Source organism: Rattus norvegicus, chromosome 4 (assembly GCF_021556685.1).
Source record: "Rattus norvegicus strain SHRSP/BbbUtx chromosome 4, alternate assembly SHRSP_T2T, whole genome shotgun sequence".
In the NCBI taxonomy this organism is placed as follows: Eukaryota; Metazoa; Chordata; class Mammalia; order Rodentia; family Muridae; genus Rattus; species Rattus norvegicus.
In genome coordinates this window covers 61477614-61485572 of record NC_141537.1, presented here as the reverse complement: position 1 = coordinate 61485572, position 7959 = coordinate 61477614, and positions in this window count along the sequence as shown.

The following is a 7959-nucleotide window of genomic DNA, read 5'->3' as shown; positions in this document are numbered from 1 at the left end:
ATGGGGTCCTGTCTGGCTACTGGAGGTGGTCTCTTCAGGTTCCATATCCCAACTGTTGGGCATTTCTGCTAAAGTCACCTGCATTGACTCCTGGGAGCCTCTCTCATCCTGGGTCTCTGGGACTTCTTAGAGAATCCTCCCATCCCCTACCCCTGGCAGCTGCATATCCTGTTTTTAACCCAACATTCTTGCCCTGGTTGAGTTCCTGCCCTGACTTCAGCCAGTAACTATTAACCAGAAGTGTAAGGTAAATAAACCCTTCCCTCCCTAGGGCACTCTTATTCATTCTGTCAGGACAATGGAAACCCTGGCAAACACATTTACAGGGCAGGGCTCCTATTCCAACTCCTGGATTCCTGGGTCAGTCCTTATTATGCCCCGTGGAGCCTTTTTCTCTGTCATTTGCCTCGTGATGCTCTGGCCCCTACCTGGCATTGGTAGGAGGCTGGTCCATCAGCAGATCTCAGTGTGAGAGTGTCTGCATCCTTCTGGGGCCACCTGCCTGCCCCTTCCTGTCACTTGTCTGCAGCTAAGTAACACAGCTCTTCTCTATTGTTTCTTTGTGCTGCTCTGCCCCCTTCACATCCAGGAGGGAGGGAGGGAGGGAGGGAGGGAGGAAAGGAGCGAGGGAGAGAGAGAGAGAGAGAGAGAGAGAGAGAGAGAGGAGAGAGAGAGAGAGAGAAGCAAATTGCTGCTAATGTTTCCTCCCCTCTCTCCATTAGAAGTGTCACTTATACATATTGAAGAACCAAGTGCCGCCGACCACCCAAGCCCCACTGTCTGGTGGCTGCAAGGCCCTTTCTTTTGTCTCCCAGGGCATCCCTTCTGGACGTGTGTGGGGAGACACCCTGCCTCAGGCCAGGAGCAATGTCAGAGCCGCCCACAAAGCTGTTCACCAATGGGACAGAGAGCTCCTATTAGTGGGGGCATGGTACCCAGGCAGGAGTCATAGAAGAAGACTGCCATCCTCAGAGGAGAGGTAGAAGGTGCCAAGATACAGGTTGAGAGGGGCAAAGGTACTAAAAGCAAACAGTAATACTATAAAGAGAAATAAAAGTCACTTGCACCCATCCCTGCCACCAACTCCGAGTAGCATTTCAAGTTGAAGCATGGGACATAGGAGGTACATGCGAGCTATGCTGAAGCCATGAGAGAGGAAGAGGACGCCAGGTCTCTGGGGACAAGGCATGCCCCGATACTGCCACAGAGGCCTTTGTGATTTATAAATCCAGTCAGAAGAGAGGCCAGGGAAACAACCCATCCCAAGTGGTGTTGCCATTCCTGGAGCTGGAACTACAAGATGTCTACAAGGGAACTACAAGGGAAGGAGTGATACTTTCAGGGCATGTACTAGACTCCCAACGAGCAAAGAGGACAGGTGGGATCAGCAAGTCAAGCTAACTCAGAGAAATCCTACAGGTGCCGTGCAGGGGAGTCATTGCTTTGGATCAAGCATATGAGAAAAGAGTAGGTAACATCAGGGTGAGGCAGTGCTGGTGTCGACAGAGAGCTCCGCTCTTTCCCTAGAAACAAAAAGGTTACACTTTTGCTGCAGATAGGCAGGAAACAGGAATTAGGGAAGACAGACGTGGGAATGTAAACCAAGTGATGATAGTAAATCAAGGACATCCAGGGCAAGCGTACATAGAACACTTAGAAAGAGAAACAAACCAAAACAAAACAAAAGTAGTTATAGTCTGAATCGTTCTATCCTGTACAGACTTGAATTGCTTGTAGTGGCAACTGTCATTAAACGTCTTCCTTCCTTCCTTCCTTCCTTCCTTCCTTCCTTCCTTCCTTCCTTTAAACTTTCTTTTTTCCTTTCATCTATCTATCTATCTATCTATCTATCTATCTATCTATCTATCTATCCATCTACATATCCATATGTCTATATATCATCTATGTATCTATATGTGTATGTATCTATGTCTATCTATCTATCTATCTATCTATCTATCTATCTATCTATCTATCATCTGTTAGATTGATCCTCCAGTCTCACACATGGTAGATAGTTTTCTACCACTAAGCTGTATCTCCAGCCCTCGCTTGAAGTTGCTCCTAACCCAGGCAAGCCTGGAACTTGCAATATTCCTGCGGAGGAGGACCATTGTGCCATAATCCTTAGTAGCTGGAATTCCAGGCTTGCACCACAGGCCCAGCCAGGCTATGATCCTGCAGCTGCTGGAAGGAAAGGAAAGGAACCGTGAGCTACACATGTGCAATGGAGGCAGGTACAAAGAGGAGACCAAGAAGTGTTGTGTGGTGAGCTCGGGGCTTCTGTGATCCCCACCCGATTTTTTGTCTTTTCCAGGCTTCGGAGGGGGGCAATTTTACACTGAAAGGTTAGAAGCTGTCAGTCCACTCAATCCCTCAGCTGGACCCAGAACAAACAAAGCACTGTTTTTGTCCACTGTCCAGTGCCCGCTCCTTCCCTTCTCCATCAGCAGTAAGATGCTGAACATGGAGTCTGGGTGTGAGGGTCCATGGGAATTTCAATCCTGATTAAAAGAACGTGGGGCTCTCAAGTTAGTGGCTTTTTATCTTGATCTCCATTTGACAGCCAAATCAATTCTTCCTTTTTGGCAACCACTTCTGCTTTCCCTCTGATGGGCTCCCAGCTGGTGGAGAGAGTTCCTTTTCTCCTAAGCCCACCTCCATGCTCTTGATTCAGTTTCTTAGAAAACAGAACTGAAAGACCCTGCCTGCTACTAGTCATATTTTGCTTTAGGAATTATATGGGTCTAGTCTCAGGAAAGTCACTGTGGGGAAACATCTCTGAATGCTGAACAGTTAATATGCTCTAGGAGAGGGTCATGTCTAAATAAAAAAAAGGCAGAGGAAGGGTCTGGGGGGAAAGCACTATGTGAGCCTTCATCATGTATGTGGTACTGCAAAAGGCACTTTACATACAAGGCATGAAGAAAATTGATTGCCCTATACTTGTCCACCCTTCTTGCCCATCAACCAGCTGGCCATGCCTTACTCTATGGCTCTCTTTCTTCTATATCCTCACAACACACACACAAGCACTAAGAGAGAAATTCCCCTCTGAGTTCTAAGGGGCTTATGTGATCAGTCAAGAGAGTAGATGGGCATAAGGAAAGAGGTAAAAGGTAGGGGTGTGTGAGTAAGCTGGATAAGTTAGCCAAGAAAACTAAAACCCTATACATAGCAGCAATAACTAAAAAAGAGGGAGACAGCTAGAGACCAGGGTAAGAGCATTTTGGGGCACGAAAGAGAACCCGTCAGGGCAGAAAGAGCTGTCCATGATGGCTGTGGACTCAGGATTCTATTTCTTTATTGTTCTTTAGGATATGCAAGTGACGTTGGGGTTCTTTTCTATACTTGACTTGCCATTTGGCCAATGTCTATCTGAACCTCCTTAAATACACTTCTCTCCCTAAGTGTGGCTGTGGAGCTGAAAAGCTGTTCAGCAAGGAGGTATCAGAAGTGATCTTCAGCCACAGGTACAACCTGCATACGAACCTTCAAACTCCAACCTAGACTTCATCGCGAACAAAGAGTACAGCTTTGCCTTGACCACACAGTAATATGATCACGTCTGTCAAGAGACATGGGTGAGGCAGGAGTCAACTGGGGGACAAATCTAAGCAGGTCAGATGTTGACATTTTCTCACTGCTGAGAAAGGATTCCAGTTTCTTAGGAAAGTCGATTTTATTGAGGTTGGATTGAAGGGATGAAAATGAATGTCTTAGCTTCACGAGGAAATTTTTTTTTAAGTATTTTGATTCAGTGATCGCTCATAATACCACCTGGTACATTACGTTCCGAGCCCTGCACTCTCCTCTAAATTGTAATGCTGCCTTCCCTGCATCTTCTCCATTTCTCCAGCTTTGAGATGGCACCAAATGAGCCACATGGGGCCTTGGGATTTATTTTGATTACAGATACATTTACCCTGTAATGAGATGAAGTAGTGGCTTTGTCCTGGGAGTCTATTGTTAGTACTTGATGTTTTAAATTTAAATTATGGCATCTGACCTTTTAAACTCAATGAATTTAGGAAACATTATGAATTTTTTAAAAAGTTTAAATCACGATGTACTAAGATAAAATGTAAGGGTGTGTGTGTGTGTGTGTGTGTGTGTGTGTGTGTGTGTGTGTGTGTGTACATATATCAGGACATGGGTGTGGAGTCCAGAAGTCAGGTATTGTTACCCTTTAGGCAATCTGCTAGGCTCCTCTCAGGGACCTAGCAATAGCATAAGTCATCATCTGCCACCATCTGTGCCACTAGGTACAGGCACCACATAAAAAGACACCCCCCCACTCCAGAATTTGTTTCTCTCTCTCTCTCTCTCTCTCTCTCTCTCTCTCTCTCTCTCTCTCTCTCTCTCTGCATGTGTTTCTAGACTTTCTGTCATGTCTCAGCCTCTTCTCCTTTATCACCATCTTTTTTTTCAATGTATTTTAAGTCACTTGTTCCTAAATCCTTTTCCTGGAGGTCATTACCTTGACTTCAAGAGTCATTACAGATTTCCTTTATTCTGAAGTATAGTTTACAAGCCATGAAATGTACTTTGGGGGGCAGATTCACCCAGTACTGGCAAACACATATACCTGCCATAACTCATATTCATATCAACATAGGCACTTTCCCACCATTCCAGAAAATTCCTCTTCCCAGCAACCCTCTTGCTTCCAACTCTCAAGGCTACTCACCTCCCTGACTTTTTCTGGAGTAGATTGTCACAGTCTGTCCTATATGAATGGAACCATGCTGTTACTCCATCTGTTTATGTTAGGTGGCATGTATCAAACCCAGGGCTTTATTCATACTGGATAACCATTCTATTTTAAATCTAAAACAAAACAACCTCTGGATCCTTTCAGGGAAAGGGATATTTGGGCAACTTCTCTTGCATAGCTACAGAAAATGGAGTTTGCTCTATTATCATCAAGACTGAGGTTCCTGGACCATTCCTCAATCTTATGAGCACTCTCTGAAGACTGAAGTAGAACTGTCCTGGGCAGGAGGCCTGTAGAAACACTAGGCATGTGGAGGTGGAATGGGTCCCTCCCTGTACTCCTACAGCCTTTCCTATTTTATGGGAAGCATTTCCTATAGCTCCATTAGCACCTTCAGCTTCTAGAACCTCTGGGATCTGTTAGGCTGATGTTGTGCTCAAGGTCAGGAAATAAGGTGCCAGGTGTCCAATTCGTTTGGCCTCCCAGACACCCCCATTTGGTCCCCATTTGACTCTTTGATGTTGATGGCTGTGGCATTTCACCAGGACTAAGCCTTGAGGACCCTGCGGAATTTGTGCGTGGTGAGAAACTGAGAAATGCCTGTTTTCTTTGTGAGCTCTGCAGGAAGGATCAGGCAAAGGAAGCAGCCCCCTGCTCTGCCTGTGCTGGAAGACCACCCGCCAGCACAAAACAGGAAGCAGAAGAAAGTAAACAGACCAGATTCAGAGATGTGCTCATCAGCTCAGTCTGTCCCTGAATATTTTTTCAGCCAGATAGTGAGAGTGTCAAGATGCAACCAAGCAGGAGGAACATCAGTGAGGCCTACCACAGTGTTGAAGAGTGGAGAGGAGACATCTAGATGGCATCTGGGCCCATACACATGTGGCAGGGCAGGATGTCCTGCCTCAGTCACAGAGGGCTATCAGCTCAGCTTAGCCTGTTAGTTTCTTAAACGTGGATTTCTTCCATCAGTCACTACTCCCATGAGTTCTGGACTGTTGGACTATATGATGACCATGAAAGCAGTGGTGGTGATGATGTGGTTGGTGTTGATGGGGTTGGTGATGGTGTGGTTGGGATGAGAGAGGAACCTGGAACACCCAAGGAAGACATCTTAAGTTTGTTCAATGCCGCTACATATAGATACTTACCTTCACTTAAGATGAAAAGGTCCTGTCCAAGTGGAAAGTATGCATACGAAATGTATATATAATGTAGCTAAGCTACTGAGCATCAGTGTTAAGCCACACAGCTCACTGTAGAGGATCGTTGGTCTCCCACCTAACCACATGACTAACAATGGAGCAACTACAGGACACTACCCTAGCATTTCAAATCCATTAAAAACTGTAGAAATGATTTCTACTGAAAGCATAGGACTTTAACGATATTGTAAAGTTGAAAAATTCTGCATCAGAACACTGAAAGCCAGGATCAGCTGTCTTTATGAATCGCTTGCCCTACTTTAAGTGGTGATTGGCATGTAGAGTCTAAAGATCTGAAAGAGCACAAGACCAAGGGAAATTCCTCATGTTGAGCCCTGCCACCCTATGCCAAGTCTCAATCAGCCCAAGTGGGAATTCTTCTGAAACTCCTAGTCCATGTCTCTGGAGTATAGGAGGCTGTTTACAAAGGAGGGAGAGGTGGAACAAGGAAAGGAGGGAGGGGAAGAGTAGCTGGAGGGAACTTCCCCCTTCATGGCTAATTGAAATTCACTGAATGTTTATATGTATTAAGACTCAGATCCAGCCGTCGTAGGGTCACAGGTGCAGAGATTGCTGAAGGGAAAAGTCCACACACATTCCAAGCCTCTCCGTTGGAGCTAATAAGAATGCTAATGGGGGTGATTAAAGACCGATTGATTACCAGGGATGAACTGAGTGGTGTCATGGGTTAGTACACATTAGAGCTGAGGACCATGTATCCTGGAGACAAGAGCCAAATTGTGCATTCCCCAGGTCCTCTTGATGAAGTGGTGAGCCTTGGAGCCCTGCAGGTATAGCTAGCATTAAAGGAATCCACAGCATCTGGAAGCTGAGAAAGCACCATTGTTTGGAGACTAAGGACCAGACTGTAGAAGAGTAAGATTTTTTCCTGTGTTTTCCTGTTGTAAACTCTAAATATTGACCCTGTTTCTCCTTGGATACTTCATGAAGAAAATGCATAATGACCTTGGACTCCATCAGGGAATGTTCCTGATCTACTTCCAGGCAACAATGTCCTTCTTTTCTACCTCTCCAGCTTCGTTCCCTTCTTCCGTACTGACACAAACACAAAAATCCAAGGAACCAGTATATTAAGACACTAAATCAAGAAGTGATGTAGAATGAATGGGCCCTGTCTTTAAGGAATTAAGCATTCTAACTATCCCATAAAAGACACATAATCCAGGTTTTTATTTATAAGCCTTAAGTCTATGTTAAGCAGGTTTAGAGTTATTCTAATTTATTTCCTTGTCATAATGTCCCTTGTTTTTCTTGGCCACATGCTCATGGTCCATCTCCTCTCATGGCAGCCTCCTCCAGCTCCATGCCCTTTCTTCTTATCTTCTGTATCCCTGTGACCCCAGCCAGGTATCTGAAAACCCACCTACATCTATCTACTGCCCAATCACAGGCTTTAGCCTTTTATTGACCAATTAATTTGAGGAACAAGGTTCCATAGCAGCATTTGGCACATGTGAATATCCCCTAGGCCCTGAGGATCTCCTGGTCAGGGGCAACCAGATTCAATTTAGCATTTGAATACATAGCAGTACCAGACCAATTCCCTGCACCTGCCTTCTGAGCTCCATGGTTATTAATCACTGTCATGATTAATGTTAATTGTCACCTAACAGGATCTCAAAACATCTAGAAGACAAATCTCTGGGCATGAGAGAGTTAATTGAGGTGGGTGGAACTATTCCATGGTTTGGGGTTCTGGACTGAATAAAAAGGAGAAAGAGAGCTGAGCATCAATGTTTCATCTCTGGCTGCTTCCTGTCTGTGGAGGCAATGTGACCGGCCATTTCAAGCTCTCACTGCCATGACTTCTCCACCATGATGGATTGTACCCTCAGACCATGAGTCAAAACACAACACCTTTTCTTCAGTGGCTTTTGTTAGGTCTGTTGTCATAGCGACTATAAAAGTAACATGTGCAATCACTATCCTTGAGCGACAAAACAAGCTAGATGAGGTGAGTGTGTTTGACACAGTCAGGAGGCAGAGAAGGGACTATTTATTCTAAGAACCAAGGGA